Here is a 24976-nt window from a genome sequence, read left to right as displayed (position 1 = left end):
CCATTTGCCTTTTGGAAAATCACCTTTGAACAGCTAAGTTCATCCATACAAAAAGTAAGAAAATCAATGTCTGCTAATTACCATTATCGATCATGTTTTGTTTTAAATAAAATAAACCAGTGAGGGGGGGGGGAAATTACAGGCTTGCCTCCTGTATATGCAATTGTCAAAAATGCAAAACTGGATCAAAGTTGATTCCTTGATCTGGCCTGTCATGTTGAAAATATTAAGAAACTACCCATGTTATTACCTAAGGAATATGGACCTCTACATTCCAAAATTGGGAGTTCCATGGGGGGAAAAGATTATTCTTTGTTGGGAATTATTTACATCTACTGAGGGTTGAGTTAAATTTTCAGGCATTTGAAAACAAGCTGAATGGGGGAAATTAATTTTATGTAGCCCCTCTTATTCATTTTGATATTTCTGAGCCAAGCTCAAAACTTTCCAAATAGCTGGAATATGTTTAGGGGTTAAGATTTTCATTGCTTGCCAAAACCTGAATGGATATTTTTATGTGCTTCCTTTGTATCTCTGTGTATTTCTTTCCCAGCTATGGGCAAATTATTTAATTTTTCATGATAGCAACTGGAAATGGATGTATTTTTATATGAAGTGCACTGTCCTCAAGATTGTCTGAAGACCTTGAATATTTAAGCAAAACACTGAAATTGATGGATCTTTATTTTCTGCACATTGCCAGTGTGAATAACAATAGATTTGATTCTTCAAGTGTTTTAAAGTAAGTAGCACACTCAGGAATTTTTATAAATTTCAGAATGATTAATCATCTTCGAGCTGTTGGAATATTATGGGATCCCCATGAAGCCGGGATGAAAAGGTCGTTTATTGTCACCAATAAATATTCTGGTAATATTGTGAGCTTGGTTCCTTTACAGTTAAAAAGTAAATATGCCTGCTCCATTTTTCCTTGAAATGGGATGCCATTCAATGCTGGGACATCAAAATTCGCAGGTATACCTCCAGTTATGTTATTGTTATGTTTAAATCCATCTCACATCACTTTGTAGCAAATCTCTCCAGGCAAACAGAATTCACCACAGAAAATCCCTTGTTTCTGTGGGCTTTTTCCTTCCATATAACGAAGTGTGCAATGAAGCTGAAGGGTTTCCTTTTAGTTTTGTCTTGTCTTGTTATCCGTCTGGGTTCAGTTCCAAAAGGGGAAAAAGACACTGGATTCATGGACGTTGCTTAGAAAGAAGGTTTATTGATGAACAGGATCACATGGTTTGAGATCCTGGGCAAAATGGGAGGAGATGCTGAGAGTGCCTGGGTTTTATGCCCTCTGTTGGGCTTTGTATTTGAGCTTGTGTTCTGATTGGTTGTCAGACTCCCCTGGGGCCATGCAGGGATAACTTTGTAGGTTGTCTTTTGTGTCCCAGGCTTGGTTGACTCTTGCTGGGTGATGATGTAATAAAAGGGCTTTGGGAAATTCCTACTATGGCTCTGCCTGAAGGAGGTAGATCTTTGTTATGTAGAATAGACTGACCCAGGCCTTAATGGCCCATTGACAAAGGTGGGTGGGGGCTGAGTTTCTGCCTCCCCTTTAGGAGAAATATTCTTCTCTTTTAATATTTCCTAAAATATTTAATTTCTCTAGAAGAGGGGTGGGTGCTAACCTACTACAGTCTGAATATACCCCAAACTAATTAATCTTTTGTTCTATCTTCCTGTGATATTGGCAAATGTTAATGAATAAATTCCTGATGACCATGGGCATTTCAAATAAAGATGGCTATTCCTCATAATTTTCCATCCAGGAAAACCCTCCTCCTGAATCTCTAGGGAATCAAGGAAAAGAGATTACTAAGAATCTCATAGGATGGTGTTCAATTTTCCTTTTCTAAAAAATGATGTATGCTAGATTCAACTTAGGGGAGGCAGTGGCTCTGTGGCTAAGACACTGAGCTTGTCAATCAGAAAGGTCAGCAGTTCAGCGGTTTGAATCCCTACTGCCATGTAATGGAGTGAGCTCCCATTACTTGTCCCAGCTTCTGCCAACCTAGTAGTTCAAAAGCATGTAAAAATTCAAGTAGAAAAATAGGGACAACCTTTGGTGGGAAAGTAACAGCATTCTTTGCGCCTCCGGTGTTTAGTCATGCTGGCCACATGACCACAGAGATATCTTCGGACAGTACTGGCTCTTCAGCTTTGAAACGGTGATGAGCACTGCTCCCTAGACTTGGGAACGACTAGCACACTTGTGCGAGGGGAATCTTTACCTTTACCTTTTTAGATTCAACATCCTCAGAAATCCAATATAAAAGGTGGATGTAAAAAAATACTTAAGGAGAAATCTACAATTCTTAGATAGGGATTAAATGAATCAACATTACAAAAACAATATATTGTGGAGAATTATAAAAAAAATAACTGAATATTTTGATAATAATTTAGATAAATAAATAAGGATTGTTCGGGATACTAGCAAGGCAGTAATGAGAAGTTATTTTACCCATCATAACTTTGAGTTGAAAAAGGAAATCAAAAGGAAACAAGATGAATTATAAAAAAAGCACCAACAGATTCTGCTAGTTCATATCAAATTAAACTCCGATGTCAACAAATACCTACACTGACTGTATGAAAAAAAAGATAGAGATTAAATTAAAATATGCAAAGCAGAAAAGTCTCACAGAGTAATATTGCTTTATTGTCAGAAGGACAAAAATTAACTACTGAATAATGACTATAAAACATTTACATCAATATTGGCTGACAGATTCAAGAAGATTTTACAGGATTTTATTGATGATGATCAATGTGGGTTCTTACCTCAAACAGGGGTCCCCAACTCTCAGGCTGTGGACCACTACCAGGCTGTGGCCTATTCAGAACTTGCAATTGAGCTGCACGGCAAGCACCCCCTAAGGTGACCAACCGTCCTCCTTTAGGGAGGACAGTCCTTCTTTTGTAAGTTCTGTCCTCCCTCGAAAAGTGTCCTCCTATATGTCCTCCTTTTCGATATTTGAAGACTAATCTGTTGCGAGTTATGTGACGTATTTGTATTTGACATGACAATTCGTCAAGACTCAATAATTTTTATCTAAAGAAATGCTAGACATTAAAATAGACGACAATTGTCTCTTTGAAGAAATTAGAAGACTGAATGTATATTTAAATTCTGAAAAATTAATACAATGGGAAAATCAACATGTTGAAATTGATAAAAGATGGGTGGATATTTTCAGCCATTTCAAAAATGAACATATTCCATGTGAACATTTATTTATACTTGTTCAATTTACGTTGTGCTGCCCTGGAACTAATGCAGCAGTTGAAAGAGTTTTTTTCAATTGCCAATGATTTTTCGACAAGTGAGAAATCGAGATTGAATGTTGATACTCTAGCTGCAGCACTTGCCGTAAAATTCAATATGAAGGATATTTCTTGTTCAGATATTTCCAATATATTGTTAGAAGATGATACATTGACAAAAATATTAATTCAATGGAAAAGTACTCATTTAAATAATAATTAACAGGCATGTAAGCATAATTACAATATAAAATGTTGCAGATGTTTTTATTATGCATATATCATATTTTAGTGTATTATTGTTGCAATGAATAAAATATTTCTTTTATTTACGATATATTTTTTCCAATTTATTTGTCCTCCTTTTCATTGTAAAAACTTTGGTCAGCTTAGCATTTTGGACAATGGAACGTGTTTTGTCCTCCTTTTCATTGTAAAAAAGTTGGTCACCTTAGCACCCCCTCCCTGCTTATATGAGTTAAGGAGTGTGTGCGCGCGCACACACACACACACACACACACACACACACACACACACACGGGCTCACCACTCATGCAGTCCAGTTCCCCTCTCCCCTCCCTCCAGCCAGGCTGCCAAGCTGCAAAGATTGGGGATCACTGTCCTAAAAGGCAATTAAGAGATTATCTTTAAAAAGAGACTTTTCTAAATTGTGGGGAATTGATTTTACAAGAGTCTCAGAATGGTAGGAATACTTAATGTCAGGCCCAAAGACAACAATGCGATGTAGTGATTCTTTGAAGCTGAGTTCTTTATTGTTTCATACCTAATAGACAAAATCTTGCCAGACTGAGCATTCTATTATCTGCACCTGTAATGTACTCGCTGAACTATTAGGGAGGGAATGTCTTCACCCTTAAGTTAAATTTAAATTATTATAAGATGCTAAAAAAAAGAGAGATCGGCTAGGACAGTGATGGCGAAACTTTTAGACACCGAGTGCCCAAACTGCATGCGTGTCCATGCCCAAAGTCAAAGGGGTGTATGTGAATGTGTGCATGCGCAAACATGCACAGACCTGCGTGCATGTGCAGCAGAGACCCGAAGACCAGCTGGCAGGGAGGAAGCAGGGCATCCCAATACTGGCAGCACAGCAAGAGGTAAGACATTTTTCTTTTGTGAGCTTCTGTTTTGTCATTTGCAGGGAAATAGAAGCTCACAAAAGAAATGCCACGGAGATCTGAACTGGGGCGACAGCATGCATGCCAGCAGAGAGGGCTCTGTGTGCCACCTCTGGCACGCATGCCATAGATTCGCCGTCACGGGACTAGGATTACCAGATCTGGAACTGTCCTTTGTAACTTGGCTGCTTGGTATGGATGAAAGAGTGGGCAACTTTGAGAAATAGGAGATTGTTTGAATTGGAAGAACATGCTTTGAGATTCGGATGACACAGCTATGACAAAGTTAAAACTAATATATTTTTTAAAAATAATTTTATTATGCATGCCAGATTGAGGGATTGGAATGGGTAAAAAACAAGATTGACTTCCAAAATTCCACTATAGCTATGACCCCAAGAAGTGTATTTTAGAAGAAATATGATAGTCACACAATCTTGGATGATCTATGATTTATTGATTTTTTTTAAAGGAGACTCTAACTTCAAATCAAGAGAAGAACTGGGGGTGGAAAGTCATACTTGTCAATGGTTCAGTTGAAAAGAAAGATTTAAATTGGACAAGAAAAGTTTTGATTTTACATATGAGATAATTGACTTTGAGTTGGATTTGAGCACTAATGATGAGCCTGTTATTGCTAAGATATATAAGCTTTTACTGAAATAAAAATGGAAGATGAATATGTCAAGGATTATATGACTAAATAAGCAAAAATGGATATAATATAATGCTGGATCAATGGAAGAATATATGGAGTAAGGACTGAAACTTACATTGGCTTGCAATTCAAAAGAGATTTTTTTTTTAAATAAGATGATGTACAATCGATATTTGATATCTGATAAATTGTCAAAGATGGAAGTCTCAAATATACTGTATGTTGGAAATACAATCAATGTGAAGGTACTTTTTTATCCTCTTTCACAGACAGTAAGGTAAGAAAATTGAGAAACATTAGGACCAGATATGTATTTTAATTCAGAGAATTCTTAAATAATTCCACAATTGAAACCAGAGGTTTACCTTTTAGGTTTGATGGATACATAGATTGAAAGGAAACATTGGACTTTGTTTCTTTATATGACAACAGCACCAAAATTTTTGTATGCACAAAACTTACAAATGCCTGCAAAAGAAGTGTGCATGGTAAAGCTAATAAAGTTGGCTAAGAGAGCAGGACTGACTATTCTGATTTTTTTTTAAAAAAATACATTAACTTTATTTCTTGGAAATCACTTATTGTTATAAACTGAAAAAAGTGAAACTTTAAGTTCGAGATTTGATGACTACAACCATTTTTGATTATAGAAATAATGTGTATTATTGTCAATTGAAAAGCTGTGGTGGTGCAGTGGTTAGAATGCAGTATTGCAGCTAACTCTGCCGACTGTCAGCAGTTTGATTCTCACTGGCTCAAAGTTGGCTCAGCCTTCCATCCTTCCATGGTCAGTAAAATGAGGACCCAGATTGTTGGGGGCAATGTGCTGATTCTATAAACAACTTAGAGAGGGCTGTAGTGCACTGTGAAGTAGTATATAAGTGTAAGTGCTATTGCTATTATAGAGGAAAAGTTATTTTATATCTGTACTGAGGAAAGTTGTGACTTTTTCTTTTTCCTCCCTTTCCCTCTCTTTCTTCTTTTGCCTTCTTTTTGCACACCTGGTTTTGCCTTTTCTTTAAATTCTCTCTTCCCTAACCCCTCTTTTCGTATTTCTGTATTTTATCCTTGTCTGAAACTTAATAAAAATTTTGGAACTAGTAAAAGATGGCTATACATTGATATGTGTTAAGCAAGTACAGGAAATTATATGCCCAATTTAGAAAGCTGAATGTGTAATAGCTGCTTTGTAAGGGGAAATAGAAAATACTGTTTTAAATGATGCTTCCTACTGCTCTTTATGATCACTAAAACTTTGGAATCAGAACTGTTGATTTGATTATGCTAAAACATATAGAGAACGGTTGCTGGAACTGGGTATGTCTAGCTGGATGAAAAGAAGGACTAGGGGTAACATGATAGCAGTGTGCCAATATCTCAGGGATTACCACAAAGAAGAGGGAGTCAAGCTATTCTCCAAAGCACCTGAGGGCAGGACAAGAAGCAATGGGTGGAAACTAATCAAGGAGAGAAGCAACTTAGAACTAAGGAGAAATTTCCTGGCAATTAGAACAATTAATCATTGGAACAACTTGCCTCCAGAAGTTGTAAATGCTCCAACACTGGAATTTTTAAAGAAGAGATTGGACAACCATTCTATAGAATATAACTATTCTATTCTATTCCATCCCATCCCATCCTATCCTATACAGCAGGCATTTGGGAAGTCTCCCTCTCATTTAAGCATCTGAAGGAGAGTAGGCCCCAAACAATCTTTGATATATTGATGATACAACTTCTCAGAAACCAAAGAAGTCCTGGACTATCGGATCAAGGAAATCAAAGAAGACTATGAGAATTTTGGTCTCTTTCTGATCATCAAAAAGACCAAGTTCATGACCACTGCAAGGAATGGAAACATCAAAACAGAAATTGACAGCAAAGAGATAGAATGCATTCACTTTCCCAGGATCACAGAGAGCTCAAAGCGGTGAATGCAAGCCAGAAATAAAACACCGATTGCACTCGATTGCCCAGCAATCATGATTGCAGATGAGTCGAATAGGGAAAAGTAAGGACATCAGTCTGGCAACCAAATGTAAATGAGTCCACTCTGCTGTGTTCCCCATAGTTACAATGGTAGTGAATGTTGGACCTTAAATAAGCAAGACAGGAAGAAAATCAACTCATTTATATTGCTGCCTATTCTCCCATGGCAACTCATAAAACAAACAGGTTGGAAAGCATCTGAAATGCAGTCAAGTGATCACAGGAGAGGATGTGCCGCCATTGGAACTCTGGAACTGATTCGTGAACACCTTTGGGCGAGTCTGTCATAACTTTAAACAGTCTCTAAAGGACCAGTCATTAAGCCAAGTCTACTTGTAGAAAATTAACCCACCTTAAGAAGATGACATTTATGTTTTCTTAGTTTTCTAGTTCCTCATTTCAGAAGGGCATGGTGGGTAGAATTGTTGGCCTCATCAGTGACTGGGAGGGACATCAATATCTCCCACGAATTCCAAAGCTCAAAGGTCATCTTATTTATATGCAACTAGCTGATAATCCAGCATTGCCCGGGTATTTATTTAGCCTAAACCTGTATAATATGATAAACATTTAAACTGAAGAGCGGGGACAGAGAATTAATAGATACAGAACATTTCTGTCCCCAGCAAAGTAAAATTCATAGGGTTATAAGTGCATGTAACATAGATATGTGTGTGGGTAAAATTATCACTCCTGCTGTCAAGCAAAACCAAGCATTTAATAGTGATACCATGTGCATGAATCACACAACTGGCAAGAAAATAGGGGCAGTCAGGCATAACACAGGTTATGTAGACAGTAAACACAAGGTCAATCAAAATGGACTCAAATGTCTATATACCAATGCACAGAGTATGAGGAATAAACAGGGCGAATTAGAAATTCAAGTAAAAGAGGGCAGATATGATATTATTGCCATTACAAAAACTTGGTGGGATGACACCGACAAATGGAACATGCAGCTAGAAGGATTTAAATTATTTAAAAGAAATAGACCAAATAAAAGAGGAGGTGGAGTTGCACTATATATAAGAAATAACCACATCTCTACAGAAATAGAGCACAACAATGATGAGAACTATCTTGAATGCATTTGGGTCAATATTAAAGGTTTTGGGGGAAATGACATTGCCATAGGTCTATACTACAGTCCACCCAACCAAGCGGAGGAAGTAGATGAACTTTTTGCTAGTCAGCTAACTAAGGTATGTAGGAAGCACACCACAATAGTAATGGGAGATTTTAACTACCCTGACATCAACTGGGAAACATACTCTGCACCAAGTGGAAGATCTAACAGGTTCCTAACAAACCTAGCAGACAACTTTGTTTCCCAAAAGGTAGAGAAGGGAACAAGGGTATCAGCCATATTGGACTTAATTCTCACTAACAGAGAGGAAATGATAGAAGGTGTTGAAACCATAGGAACCCTGGGGGCAAGTGACCATGCAATATTGGAATTCAACATTATCCAAACACAAGTAGTAGAACAAAGCCAAACTAGAGTCTTGGACTTTAAGAAAGCTAATTTCAATAAACTTAGAGAGAGCTTGGGAAAAATTCCATGGATGAGAATCCTCAAGGGGAAAATAACTCAAGAAGCTTGGGAAATTTTGAAAAATGAGATTACAAAAGCCCAGCCTAGCACAATACCAATGAAGAAGAAAAATAACAGCTACCAAAAGAAACCAGCATGGCTGCATAAAGAACTATCTGACAAACTGAAAGACAAAAAAGGTAAGTATAAAAAGTGGAAGGAGGGGAACATAACTAAGGCAGAATATCAGCAAATAGCCCGAGCCTGTAAAGATGAAGTGAGGAAAGCTAAGGCTCACAATGAAGAAAGGCTTGCCACAAAAGTAAAAATTAACAAAAAAAAGCTTCTTCCAACATGTTAAAAACAAGAAAAAAGTTAAGGAAACAATTGGTCCATTGCTAGGAGAAAGTGGCAAGAAGGTGACAAGCAACAGGGAGAAAGCAATGACATTGCTCTAAGTCTATACTACAGGCTACCCACCCAAGCAGAGGAAGTAGATGAACCTTTTGCTATTCAGCTAACTAAGGTATGTAGGAAGCACACCACAATAGTAATTGGGGATTTTAACTACCCTGACATCAACTGGGAAACAAAATCTGGACCAATTGGAAGATCCAATAGGTTCCCAACGAATCTAGCAGACAACTTTGTTTCCCAAAAAGTAGAGAAGGGAACAAGGGGATCGGCCACATTAGACTTAATTCTCACTATCAGAGAGGAAATGATAGAAGGTGTTGAAGCCACAGGAACCCTTGGTCTTGGATTTTAAGAGAGCTAATTTCAATAATCTTAGAGAGAGCTTGGGAAGAATTCCATGGATGAGACTCCACAAGCGGAAAACAACTCAAGAAGCTTGGGAGATTTTGAAAAATGAGATTACAAAAGCTCAATCTGGCACAATACCATTGAAGAAGAAAAATAACAGCTCCCAAAAGAAACCAGCATAGCTGCATAAAGAACTCTCTGACAAATTGAAAGACAAAAAAGTTAAATATAAAAACTGGAAAGAGGGGGACATAACTAAGGCAGAATATCAGCAAATAGCTCGAGCCTGTAAAGGTAAAGCGAAACAATTGGCAAGAAGGTGACAAGCAACAGGGAGAAAGCAGAACTATTTAACTCATATTTTGCATATGTCTTTACACAAAGGGATAAAACAGTCCAACCTATTAAAAACAGCACCACAAAAATCAGATTAGGAACACAAATTGAAATAGGAAGAAAATGGTAAGTGAGCACCTGTCTACCCTAGACGAGTTCAAATCACCAGGACCGGATGGATTACACCCCAGGGTTCTGAAGGAACTGGCAGACGAGATCTCAGAACCACTGAACTATATCTTTCAGAGATCCTGGAGCACTGGGGAACTACCAGAGGACTGGAAAAGAGCTGATGTGGTTCCCATCTTCAAAAAAGGAGAAAAAAATAGATCCAGGAAATTACAGACCTATCAGCCTGATCTCAATACCAGGAAAGATTCTGGAAAAGATAATCAAGCAACGAATTAGCGAACACCTAGAAGTAAACAAAGTAATAGCCGAAAGCCAACATGGGTTTGTCAAAAACAGATCATGCCAGACTAATCTTATTGCATTTTTTGACAAAGTGACAAAATTAGTGGACCAGAGGAATGCCGTCGATATAGTTTACTTGGACTTCAGTAAGGCATTTGATAAGGTAGACAATAACCTACTACTAGATAAAGTAGAAGAATGTGGGTTGGACAGCATCACCACCAAATGGATTCGTAACTGGCTGAACAATCGCACTCAACTTGAGGTCCTCAATGGAACTGCATCTACATGGAGGGAAGTATGCAGTGGAGTACCCCAAGGCTCTGTTTTAGGCCCAGTACTCTTCAACATCTTCATCAATGATTTGGATGAGGGAATAAATGGGGAACTCATCAAATTTGCAGATGACACCAAGCTGGCAGGAATAGCCAACACTCCAGAAGATAGGCTTAAGATACAGAAGGATCTTGACAAACTTGAACATTGGGCACTATCTAATAAAATGAAATTCAATGGTGAAAAGAGTAAGGTTCTACATTTAGGCAACAAAAACGGAATGCACAGGTACAGTATAGGTGGTACCGTGCTCAATAGTAGTAACTGTGAGAGGGATCTTGGAGTTCTAGTGGACAACCATTTAAACATGAGCCAGCAGTGTGCAGCAGCTGCCAAAAAAGCCAACACAGTTCTAGGCTGCATCAACAGAGGGATAGAATCAAGATCACGTGAAGTGTTAATACCACTTTATAATGCCTTGGTAAGGCCACACTTGGAATACTGCATTCAGTTCTGGTCGCCACGATGTAAAAAAGATGTGGAGACTCTAGAAAGAGTGCAGAGAAGACCAACAAAGATGCTTAGGGGACTGGAGACTAAAACATATGAAGAACGGTTGCAGGAACTGGGTATGTCTAGCTTAAGAGAAAGAAGGACTAGGGGAGACATGATAGCAGTGTTCCAATATCTCAGGGGTTGCCACAAAGAAGAGGGAGTCAAAGCGAGTCCCTTTTTGGGAGAGGGGCGGTCTAAAAATCTAAGAAATAAAATAAAAATAAAACTATTCTCCAAGGCACCTGAGGGTAGAACAAGAAGCAATGGGTGGAAACTAATCAAGGAGAGAAGCAACTTAGAACTGAGGAGAAATTTCCTGACAGTTAGAACAATTAATCAGTGGAACAGCTTGCCTCCAGAAGTTGTGAATGCCCCAACACTGGAAGTCTTTAAGAAGATGTTGGATAGCCATCTGTCTGAAACAGTATAGGGTTTCCTGCCTAGGCAGGGGGTTGGACTAGAAGGCCTCCAAGATCCCTTCCAACTCTACTATTGTATTATTATTGTATTATTATTGTATTTTATTAGACAGGAAAAACCCTGATTTCGGTGACAATTAAATTAGTTACAAATGTTTTCCCTGTGCCCCCAGAAGTGTCAAGAAAAGTGATACCACCTTAATTTCTAATGTTGGATTTTCCCCCTTACCAGAAAGAGCCCCCTTGTGGAGTACTGTGAAGCTATTACCATGGCGACTCCACTGCGCTGCATAGTGGAAGCCATTTTATGGCAGTACGTTAGAAGCAATTGTAAGGCACAACAGGCTGTATCTTAGAACAACACACCCCGATGGGTGTTAGGGGTGTCTTACCCTCTGTAGTATTTGTTTCTGGAGGGTAAATAATCTGTGTACCAAGTTTGGTTGAAATTGCTCAAGGCGTTCCAGAGTTATGCTGGAACACACACACACACACACACACAAAGCTGTTTTTAAATATATAGATTGATTGAAATGAATGAGCAAACATTATAGTGTGTGCGTGTGTGTGCTTATGTGTGTGCCAATGCCTAGAATTTGTCTCACACTGTCAAAGACGCAAAGTTTCGCCAGTTTAAAATAAAATGAAATATCCCATTTGTTGGTTAACTGAAAGCACAGAATGAATGAATGAATGAATGAATGAATGAATGAATGAATGAATGAATGAATGAATGAAAGCTCCGTTCTAACAAGATAATTAGGAATTAAATGAACAATTCAAACAGCAATCAAACTGAAGAAGCCAAAAAAAAAAAAAAGATAAATTCCACACACATATTCAGAATCCATATTCCAGACATTCCTGGAGACCATATTGGAAATGTATTTTCCTTCATTTACATTCCCTAAAAGTCCTGCTTAAATCACATTTTCTTCTTGTACATTAGATTAAATGACATTTTAGCATCTAAACTATGGTGAAAAATAAAGCTTCGGTTGAAAAGTAGCAAGCCGTTGTAAGTAAAGGTTTGAATTTCAGTTCTGAAAATATAATTACAGGGTACCTCTTTTGGACATGGTGTTTGTCAAATCAATTAGCCTCCTTTGGGGACTAAAAAAATCCTATTAGTTCAGAATCCAGGATTTTTTTCCTTTAGTACATCCACAGTACATCTGTTGCTTTGTTGAATGCGTCACTCCTATGAAAAAGGAATGTTGATGTTACAACCACAGTACCAGAAGCATAAAACTGTCTTGCTACATCTAATGAAGCATCTGGTCATTGGCAAACAGAGCACAGCCTGTTCACGGAGGGTGAGCAAATCTGTCATTTTCTACTTTTTGACAGTTTCTCCTTTTCACTGACCACAAATCTGATTCAGTCTCATTTGCTTATAACTTTGTGAATGGAAATAAAAATCTGCATGCACGTGTTCATACATTACGATAGATCGAACGATAGACAGTAGACAGACAGACCATATATGTTTTATATTTGTATGTATAATATGTATGCATGTATGTATGTATGTGTATGTATGTATATGTGTGTGTGTGTGTGTGTGTATACAGAGAGAGAGAGACAGAGAGAGAGACACACAGAGAGAGATAGAAAATTGTTTGCTGTTTTTATATATATTTAGTTTTATATATATTTTTACTTTGCCACAATGTATACCGAAAGTGGAGGGCAGAGTTGAGTTGCAAATCATGGCGCTATTGGTTCGCTCGTTCTTGCTTGTGCTCGCACATGCAAACCCACTCGCGCGTGACACTTCTGTGCATGCGCAGAAGCTTGTGCACATGTGCAGAAGCGTCCGGGTGGGTGGGTGGAACCTCCCACCGCCACCACTACCAGTTTGCCCAATACCTGATGCTGGTGGTAGGCACATAGTTTGGAAGCTTTGGGAGAAGTTCAGTCTGAATGCAAAAGCCAGGATAAGGTTCAAGGTGGAATTATGCTTACAGCCAGGTCTGCCTTGCATCAGGCATTTTCATCTCTCTGGAGACAAAAACCAGCTCTTCTCCCAAAGAGAATCCAAAATCCATTGAGATGATTGGGGAGCTGAAGGCTAAAACATATGATGAACGGTTACAGGAATTGGGCATGTCTGGTCCAGTAAAATGAAGAATTAGGGGTGACATCAAAGGTGGGTTGCTGCCGGTTCGGCCCGGTTTGGCCAAACCGGTAGTGAAAGTCAGGCTTAGGTCACAGAACCAGCAGCAACCCAAGCCTGCCACACTATGAAGTGGTTGCCTTGCTGCCGCTAGGCTGCCGCAATCATTTTGGTTTTTAGTGACTGCGCATGCGCAGTTCACTGTAAATTGTTTTGTGCATGCACAAAGAACAATTTACATTGAACAGTGCGTATGTTGCACGGAGATTGCAAACCAGTAGTAAAACTGGCAGCAACCCACCCCTGGGTGACCTGATAGCAGTGTTCCAATATTTAAGGGGCTGCCCCAAAGAAGAGGGGGTAAACCTATTTTCCAAAGCACCTGAAGGCAAGCAGGAAGCCATGGATGGAAACTGAACAAAGAGAGAAGCAACCTAGAGCTATGGAGAAACGTCCTGACAGTAAGAACACTCAACCAGTGGAACAACTTGCCGTCAGAAGTTGTGGGTGCTTCAATGCTGAAGACTTTTAAGAAGGGACTGGACAACAATTTGTCTAAAAGGGTGTAGGGTCTTCTGCTTGAACAGGGAGTTGGACTAAAAGACCTCCAATGTCTTGGAAGGTGCCTTCCAACTCTGTTATTCTGCACTCTCTAAACAGAAACTTTCACCCTGGATCAGAAGTGAGTTCCTATCGGTTCGGACTGGTTCGGCTGAGTAGGTAGTAACGCGGCCGGCCATGCCCCCAAATTGGCTCTATCGGCGGTGCCTATGGTGCCACCATCTTGGTTTTTTTACCTACTGTGCGCCCGAAGCGTGTCCCTGGCCTGAGTGAACTGGCAGTAAAAGAAGCCGGAGCCCACCCTTGACGGGATATCATCTGACCTCCATTTTTGGATTTGAATTGAAGTTTTCATGATACTCTGGAACTGCACACCTAATGTTAATAACTTTATTAAAATGTTAAGTTTTTTTTCCTCGGAATTCCAAATCAATTGTAAAAAAGAGAATCTACCAGTAGTCGTAAGCATAAAATTACTCTCAATTTCTTCTCAGCTTCCCTTTAACATTCAAAGCTAACTTTTCAGAAACCTCCCCCTGAACCTTGTGCTTATTGGTGGGATCAGAAATTTTCCTCTCTTGAGAAGCAAAATTGGTCTTTCCCCAAATGAGAATCTAGAATCATGAATCTAAAATCATATTTTGTTCATTTTTTCCCCCAATGTAACTGTAGAGAAAACATAGCTAATTATCCGTTCTTACCATTAATCTACATTGGGACAAGTTAAACAGTTAAAGCAAAAGCAATAGGAAAGATTAAAATGTGTATACAACATTCTGAACCTAATAAAAAATAACATATCATGAGATGGATCAATGCTTCTAAAAGATATTGGCAGCATAGTATAGAAAAAAATGGCATACAACATTAATATTTTTTTAAAAACTGGGACATTTCATAACATATGAAGCACTGTATACTACAATAGGTATTTGTTGTTTTGCATGCTATTTCTTCCATTGTGATAGAGATGCTGTTTTCAGCCAGAATGTTTATTCTTTAAACTGCCTTCCAATTTGCATTTGATTTACAGGAAGCTATTAAACTCCCCTGCAGATAAGTGAACAAAACATATCTCTGTTGGAAAAATCCTCTTCCAATCAGAGACTATCTTTTTGATGAATGCATAAATCAGTAATAAACAAATACATTTATTCTTATTTGAACCATGGCACTGAAGCTTTCAGAATTAGCTGAAATGCATGTTCTCATTCTTGGGCTTCGATCTGAAAGGGTCCCACAGTAGCAGTGGTGGGATTCAAACATTTTTACTACTGGTTCAAGGGGTGTGGCTTGGTGGGCGTGGTATGGCTTGGTGGGTGTGGCTTGGTGGGCATGGAAAGGGAAGGATAATGTAAAATCCCCATTTCCTCCCAATCAGCTGGGACTCGGGAGGCAGAGAATAGATGGGGGCGGGGCCAGTCAGAGATGGTATTTACCGGTTCTCCGAACTACTCAAAATTTCCACTACCAGTTCTCCAGAACTGGTCAGAACCTGCTGAGTACCACCTCGGGCACAATAGATTTTGGCAATGAGTTCCTATTACTTCCTCTTATGTTCCAGAAGCAAGCATATGAAGAATGGCTGCAGGACTTGGTTTTGGCTAGTCTAAAGAAAAGAAGAATTAGGGGTGGCATGATAGCAGTATTCAGTATTTGAGGGGCTGCCACAAAGAAGAGGGGGTCAAATTATTCTCCAAAGCACCAAAGGGCAGGACAAGAAACAATGGTTGGAACCTAATCAAAGTGAGAAGCAATCTGGAATTAAGGAGAAACTTCCTAATAGGAAAGACAATTAACCAGTGGAACAGCTTGCCTTCAGAAATCATGGGTGCGCCATCACTGGACATTTTTAAGGACAAACTATACCATGGGCATCAAACTCGCATTGTCATGGCAATATCATGTGACCTATTGGGACTCCCCTCCCTTTGTTAACTGGGTGGGGGCATGGCCAGCGTGTGACACATCCGGCCCATGGGCCGCAAGTTTGACAGTCCTAGACTAGACATTCACTTACTTGAAATGATCAGGGGGCTGGACTAGTAGACCTCCAAGGTCTCTTCGAACTCATTCTGTTCTATTTTATTCTATTCCCATGTTCCGATATACATGTTCCCATACCAAAAGAAATCAAACAAGATTGCACTGTTACCCCATTATTATTCAGGCTGTGCATTAATTTCATGGTTGATTAAATGGGGAAAAATGTCCACCTACTGAATATTCTAAGCAGGTTGATCGTGGATTCTCTGTATGCAGATGATGCAGTGATTTCATCACAGTCGTGAAATAGGACTGAAGAGAATGAATCAGTTTTATTTTCACCTCTTTTGAGAGCATTGTTAAACTTCAATTAAATAAAGATGATTGCTTTTTTTAGAAAGATTATGAATGGGCAGTCTCAGCAAGGGGTATTGGATCGCTCTCAGGATGACTTGTTTTTTCACTAGGAACTGGGAAACTCACTCTTTACATAATACCCAGAAGCTATTTCTGTTATCATGGGAATCATAGTGTATTGCAGCTTCCATCAAACCTCCTTGTGACCAAATCCAAAGTTCAGCTCATTATTGAGTAGAAGTAGAACTAGGAATCAAGGCTTATTTTTACTTAAGACTTAGTTCTGAGGAACGTCTTCAAGATGGCATGTTGCATACTAGTAGCAGCACTTTACTTGGAGATAGGCCTACACAAGATTGAAAGTAGGTCCCAGCTTAATCTAATTTTTATTTAAAGCTTTTTTTCCCCATTGGTACTAGTGCAATCATTTTCCACCAGAGGCAAACAAAAGGTTCTGCTCAGTGATGGGATTCATTTTTTTTATTTTCAGACAAACACACAACACATATAACATAAAAGCCTCTTCAATTACACACAGTGTGTTGATTGGTTACAAAGTCTTTCTGTGTCCTTTCCGTAGTCCTCACTTGAATTTTATCAAAATTCACATATTGACAATCAAGATCTCTTTGTATACATTGTTATTATGCTCCCTCCTATTCTAAGTCATTTAATTATTTTAACATTGATAACATTCTCTAATAGTTTCCAATTCCAAGTTTTTCCCCTGTTATTAGTATAATCAATCTAATATACATGTATACAAATTGTTATAATTATTAACCATTCATTAAGCCTAGCTATTATTACATCCTTTGAACATAAAGCATATTAAATTTAAAGTACATTTATATTATGACATTTTATTACATCATCCTGAAATCATCCAATGATATTACACCTTTATATTCTGTTCTATATAAAATTGTTTAATTTTTATAAAAAGGCTTTTCAACATCATCTCCATATCCTCACTTACAGTATTGTATAAAATTTCATATTATCAATCCAGTACATATAAATGCTTTGTTATCATTATTAATCATTTATTTGACTATAGTATTATTATTGTACATAGCACTCAAAATTTAACTACATTTAACTAAAATTTATTGTGACATTACATTTCATCATCCTGTATCCTTCCAGAGATAGTGTAGTCCAATATCTCTTGTCATTTGTAAAGTCTGTATTCTAAATGTTTTCTTGATAAATCTTATGTGGATTTCTTTTAAGAACTTGTTGTTCATTGCACATCTTATAAGAATTCGAAACACTTTATCTGCTCTGTTTATCAGCTTCACTTTTGTTATCATTAGTGCTTTTGCCGAGATTACTCTCATTATTCTGCCAAATTTTCTCTCCTTTCTTCATCTATTTTCTGATATCCAAGATGAAGATCCGGTTCATCAATTTCTCCTTTCCACATTTCACACTTGTCATTTCCCTCCACTCTCAGTTTGCTGTCAGTGTCAACAATTTTCTTATCACTTTCATATGTCTCTGTTTTTTTCCAGCTCTGTCCTCAAACTTCATCGCTGTCCCTGTACTTTTTGTATTTTGATCTATAATTTCAAGTCTCTTCTCAATTCTCTCTGTAATTATTAAAACTCTTTGAATTTCTAAGAAAATTCTTTGCAAAGTTAGTGCCTTTTCTTCTTCATGTTGTGCCATTTTCCAGATTATAAACACTGCCAAAATATCCAAGACTTTTTAGGTCAAACAAATTCAGTGGAGTTTTTCAAATCAAGGCTTTCTCTTTCCTTCAAAGGAACACCTGTATCAACAAAAAGTTTTCACTGAGCCTTTCAGTAAACAAAGCTTATAGCTTTATCAGATATCAGATATTGGCAAGCCTGTAGCCACTAGATAGCAGTGTTACCTGTTTTCCATCTGTTTCTGCCTCTCTGTCCGAGAGAGGAAAAGAAAAAAAAGTGTAAAAATTATGCTGCGTCCCAGTCTTACGAGAGAAGAAGCTTTTAATCCATGAATACAAAAAATGGAGAAAGTATAGAGGAAGAAGGAATAAAAGAGACCAGTCCAGTTTAAAAGTAAGAGGCATTTGTAAAGAGTCCATCCATAGAAAACAAACAAAGTTAAGGTAGAAAAAATAACACAATTGTCTTAAACCAGAGTTAATTCGCCGCTTGTTTTCTTCTGTCTTCAATTTTATTTTAAATTCCAATTCTTTTGCGTTTTCCCTTCTCTAATAATATTTTTTTTCTCACCAATTCGACACACTCCTGTACTGCTTCTGTTTCAGAGGCTTGTCCCAACCTTTGGCAGCCATTTTGGTTGCTTCTCTTGTAGCTTGCAAAAAGAGCTTTCTCCTGGATCAATCAGGGGCTTTGTGATGGCCCTGAGATCAGCAGGACATGCTCTTCTCTATCACTGTTCCTTCAGAACAGTTTAGGTCCAAAAGGACCGTCCAGAAACAGAGATATCGAGAGCAATCCTGGAGACCCAAGATTGCATGTCGTGTCATTGTGACAACAAGCCCCACCCATCCCGGGATTCAAATTTTTTTACTACTGGTTCTGTGGGCATGGCTTGGTGGGCATGGTAGGGGAAGCATACTGTAAAATCTCCATTCCCTTCCCACTCCAGGTGAAAGTTACTGCAAAATCCCCATTTCCTCCTGATCAGCTGGGACTAAGGAGGCAGAGAATAGATGGATGCGGGACCAGTCAGAGGTGACATTTACCGGTTCTCCAAACTACTCAAAATTTCCATTACTGGTTCTCCAGAACTGGTTAGAACCTGCTGAATACCACCTCTGCCATGTGAAAAGACTGTCTCCCATGATATTATTGAGAACAACATACGACCAAGCAAGAAACATACCAATATGGTACAACCTATGGCCACAATTGAGTCCAAAATTTCTGTTGCTAAGCAAGGAAGTTGTTAAGTGAGTTTTTCCCCTATTTTATGACCTTTCTTGCCACAGCTGTTTTGTAAAATACCACGATTGCTAAAATTAGGAACAAGGTTCCCCATTGACTTTGCTTGTCAGAGGGTTGCAAAAGGTGATTCCATGACCCTGGGACATTGCAACCATCATAAATATGAGTCAGTTGTCAAGCGTCCAAATTTTAAACCTGTGATCCTTTGGATGCTGCCACAGTCGAAAGTGTGCAAAATATTCATAAGTCACTTTTTTCCAATACTGTTTAACTTTGAATGGTCACTAAATTAGTAACTGTGAGAACATCAAGATAGGATTCTATAAGTGTGGTAGGTAGAAATTGGTAGGAGAACCCTTCAAACAGCCCATTGCCTAACTTACTTTTCCAAAATTTGGCAGAATGCTAATCCTAGTCTACTTTACTGCAATCCCTTCAGCAATTCTGGAAAAAAAATATCCTGATAATGAAAGACTTTGCCCATCAGGATTGAGTGTATTAGAGACAATGGCCCATGGCTATTTTTATGCTTCACGCCATAAAAAAAATAAAATACTCATAGAATTCTGATAGCCCCAGGGCAAAAGCATTTCAGAAATGCCAGATAAAATTAATATAAAGGGCTTCTTTGCAGATAAAGAGCTGAAAATCCTGTGGCAAGTAGTAAAAATTGTTTAGTGGTATGCTGAAGATGCTACTGTTATAAAGGAGGACTTTAATATTTAGTGATGTAATCTTACAGGATGAAATGCATTATATGTATGCACATTACAATGTGAAAGCACATTCTCCACTTATCTACTGTGATGGTGAACCTATGGCATGTGTCCCCAAAGTGGCAATCAGAGCCATGTTGCCTGGCATGCACAGCATCGCCCATTCCTCTTCCGGGTTTCTGGCGCACATGCGCATGCCCCAATGAACTGGCCTTTGTGCATGCGGCAGTGCTGGTAACTGGAAGAGCTGGTCTTCTGGTCTTCCATTTTCCAATGTGAGCATGTGCACCGGCCAGCTGGTTGTCGTTAGCGCATGCACAGCAATAACCTGAAGACTAGCTGGCCGGCGTGCATGTGTGCGCTGGAAACCAGAAGTTCATTTTCTGGTGTGCGCAGCTCCTCTTCCAGGTTGTGGCCCCAATGAGCATGCGCACATGCACACACATGCTCCCTTTTGGCCACTCAGTGCCAAAAAAGTTCACCATCACTGACTTAGTATTTTAACCATTTAGTATTTCATTCACAAATATTATATTACAATCATCAAAAATACTACGAATATTTTTTTTATAATTTAGCAATTTAGTTTTAGATATTTAAACTATTCAGTATTCCAGAATTTCTTGATCAAAGGCCTGGAGACTAAACCATATGAAAAATGGCTACAGGCTTTGGGTCTGGCTAGTCTAAAGAAAAGAAGAATTAAGGGTGACATAACAGTATTTGAGGACCAGCCACAAAGAAGAGGGGGGGGGTCACATTACTTTCCAAAGCACCAGAGGGCAGGACAAGAAATAATGGTTGGAAACTGATCAGAGAGAGAAGCAACGTGGAATTAACTTACTGTTAGAAACTTTCTAACAGTAAGGACAATTAACCAGTTGGAAGAGCTTGCCCTCAGACCTTTTCGGTGCTCCATCACTGGAGTTTTTGAGAAGAGACTGGACAGTCACTTGTCTGAGATTGTATAGGTTCTCCTGCTAGAGTTGAAGGATGGACTGGAAGACCTCCAAGGTCCCTTCCAGCTCTACTATAATTCTATTTACAATACATTTTAATGTACTTTAGTTTGCTCTATCTTATTTCCAATTTATTTAGAATATTCTTTGACGCAATACACTATAAACCTGTTATAAAAACTTTATGTAATTCTAGCCAACAATAAAGATGCTTGTTTTTCACGTGTTTCCCTGGGGATTAATCCTTGATGGTAAATTTATCCAGTAACCATGCATACAGCAAATACTTTCCAACAATGTGCAATCTATTAACACATACACAAAAATCAAATTGTACAGCTGAATGCTTTGAAGCAAATCATCATGGACTTAATTTGCTCTGTACAGAATAAATATTAAAACATATTTGAAAAAATAAGAAACATGACAAAATGCCATCAGTAGGAATTACAACTAGCAAATGGAAAGCTACATACAGGCGTGAAGCTGATTGGAAGTGAATAAACCAAGCTTGACTGGGGCTATTATTCAATCCAAGAAGCATCACCAAAGGAAGCTAATTAGGTCAAGCTAAGGTAACTGAACATTTAGGAATTTAGTGAAAATAACAAATGGATCGGATAAAGGGAGAACTGCAGTTAGAGAAGTAACAGATGTTGTGAAGCCTTAAGATGAAGATGAAGACCCAGGCTGAAATAAACCAAAGTAATGCTTGCAAAGAGTTTGGTAGGTCTACTGAAGACAAGGATCAGGGGAGACATGGTAGCAGTGTTCCAATATTTCAGGGGCTGCCACAGAGATGAGAGGGTCAAACTGTTTTCCACAGCATCAGAAGGCAAGAGAAGAAACAATGGGTGAGAACCATTAGTAACAATGGGAACTAATCAAGGAGACATCCAACTCAGAACTAAGGAGAAATTTTCTGATGGTGAGAACAATTAATCAATGCCTTCAGAAGTTGTGGATGTTCCATCACTGGAAGCTTTCAAGAAGAGACTGGACAACCACTTGTCTGAAATGGTATAAGGCAGTAGTGATGGTGAACCTATGGCACGCGTGCCAGAAATGGCATGCAGAGCCATATCTCCAGGCATGCCAGCTGTCACCCATTGCTCTTCCGGGTTCCAGCTGGTTTTTGCATGCATGGGAGTGCCAAAAACGGGGACAGCAGTTCCCTGGCATGCATGTGCATGCTGGGAAGCTGAGCTTCTGGATTCTGCTCTGTGCATGGTCTTGTGTGCCAGATACCAAGGTGACTGGCACACATGCACTCACTGGAAACCAGAAGCTCAGCTCACATGCGTGGCAAGGAACTGCTCTTCCAATTTCTAGTGCTCCCATGCATGCATGCCGGGGAGCTGCTCTTCCAGTTTCCAGCACTCCCTCTTGCACACACACACTCCTATTTTGGCACTCGGTGCCAAAAAGCTTCACCAACACTGGTATAAGGTCTCCTGTTCTAGCAAGGTCCCTTCCAACTCTGCTATTCTATTTTCTATGGTGTAATGGTTAAGATACCAGGCAGAGGTGGGTTCCTGCCAGTTCGGACCGGTTCAGCTGAGTAGGTAATAACTTGGCTGACCACGCTCCCGAACCGGTTGTATCAGTGGCTCCGTAGAAGCTGCCATCTTGTTTTTTGCTTCTGCGCATGTGCTGAAGCAATTTTTTAGTACTGTGCGTACGCGCAAAGCATGCATCAAGCCCGCGCACAAAGCACGTCCCTGAGAGAACCGGCAGTAACAGAATCCGGAACCCACCCCTGATACCAGGCACCTTCTGAACAATCATATTGTGTTTGGTATGTTTCTCAAAGCTCTGGTGCTCGAGACTTCAGATTCTGTCAAACAAGATACACTCCAATGAAAAGAAGGCTTGACAGAGCTTGTGAAAGAGCTATGCCATCCTCTTAATGTTCTGCATATGATATAGGTAGTCCTCACGTTACGACCATGATTGAGCCCAAAATTTATGTTGCTGAGTGAAACATTTGTTAAGTGAGTTTTGCGACCTTGCTTGTCACTGTGGTTAAGGAAATCATTGTGATTGTTGAGTTGGTAATACAGTTGTTAAGTGAACCTGGCTTCCCCATTGACTTGGCTTGTCAGAAGGTCACAAAAGCTGATGACCACATGACCTCAGGACACTGCAGTGGTCATAAATATGAACCAGTTGCCAGGCAACTGAATTTTGATCAGATGACTATGGAGTTGCTGCAATGTTGTAAGTGTGAAAAATGGCAATAAGTCACTTTTTTCAGTGCCGTTGTTACTTTGAATGGTTACTAAATGAACTGTTGTAAGCCGAGGACTACCTGTATAGGAAACTCTACTGGATTAAGTCACACTATCTAGTATTCTCTGTCAAACAATGGCTTGTTTGGAGGCTCTTAATCTTGTTCTTATTCTCCAGCAACTGTGATTTAAGATATGTTGCTTGAGATTCAGGAGGCAATATTAAGTATTAATAGACTCTCTATTAAGAGTAGGAAGTACTAATAGTCCACTTCTGATTGAATATATCTATGTGGGGAAGCCAAAAAGAAAGTCTGTCTCTCTCTGTCTCTGTCTCTCTCTGTCTCTCTCCCTCCCTCCCTCTCTCTTGTATATAAAACTGTTCACTAAAAGAAAAAGGTCTTAATCACCATCAAAGCAATACTGTGTTAATATCTATGCTCTATTTGTTGAAAGCTAGATAGACAAAACTGCCACACATTTATTTGCTAAATAGCCATTATTAGGAAGAATATTTTCAATACTTTCTGCTCAAGTACCCATCTTGGTTTTCCATAGTTCCGGACTCTGACACTCTTCCTGCTTCCCAACAATTCTTTCATTGACCTACAAACCTTGGACACATTGTTAGCAGTGTTGCAAGATTAATATTTTCAACCAGCCATACCACAAAGATAACAGGACAAGAATAAAATGGGTGAATTTATAAACTGGCTAATGATAGTATGTGACATCAAATTAGTGTTGACTCTTAGCAACATAGATTTTCTCCATGTTCCTAAACTGGCTCTTCGGCTCTTCCCACACTGATCTCATCACCACTATAACCAGAGATGGTATTCAGCAGGTTCTGACCAGTTCTGGAGAACCGGTAGTGGAAATTTTGAGTCGTTTGGAGAACCAGTAAATACCACCTCTGGCTGGCCCCGCCCCATCTATTCTCTGCTTCCCAAGTCCCAGCTGATCGGGAGGAAATGGGGATTTTGCAGTAACCTTCCCCTGGAGTGGGGTGTGAACTTGCTGAATACCACCTCTGCTGTGGGCCTCACGAGCATAGGGTCCCCATACTAATCTGGGTATGTTAACCCTTCAATGCACCTTGTATCATATAAATACAGCAGCTGTATGGCTTACTGAGTATTATTGTGTTTTTCAAGCCTCATGTATTTAAACGCACACAAGAAAATAAAATGGTAGTCCCGCCCTCCCCACCTTTTCCGGCTTGTGGCATTTTTTGGGTGGCATGAGAACAAGGCTGAGGTTGATGAGATGGAAAACTATGTAAGAGAGGGCCAACTGTGAAAACTGTAAGCAAAGGTACTGGCTATGCTGCAGGGTGCTTTCTAGAGGTGGTATTCAGCAGGTTCTGACCAGTTCTGGAGAACCGGTAGCAGAACATATTTTTTGAATTTTTTTATTATTTTTGAATAAACACAAATACAACACAAAGAACTCTCTTTCTTTACATACTATAGAAAGTGTGTCAATTGGTTACAAAAAGCTTTCATGCATCTCTTCCACAGCCATGACCTATAATGCATATCAAATCATATATTTTAAATCAAATATATTTATATATATTACTATCATCATACCTCAATTTTCATTTGGCCACAATTGTTTTAACATCCTTTTGTATAAAATATTTCAAAGTTTAAAGCATAACCACACAATGGCATTTCGTTAGCTATTTCCAATAGCATCCAATAACATTAAATCCTTATAACCTATTCTAAATAAAAATCAGTAATATTTAGTAACCAAGTTCCTAGTC

The sequence above is a fragment of the Natrix helvetica genome, assembly GCF_964273705.1.
Source record: "Natrix helvetica genome assembly, chromosome: 5".
NCBI classification, from domain to species: Eukaryota; Metazoa; Chordata; class Lepidosauria; order Squamata; family Natricidae; genus Natrix; species Natrix helvetica.
Note: the sequence above shows the minus strand (reverse complement) of the source record.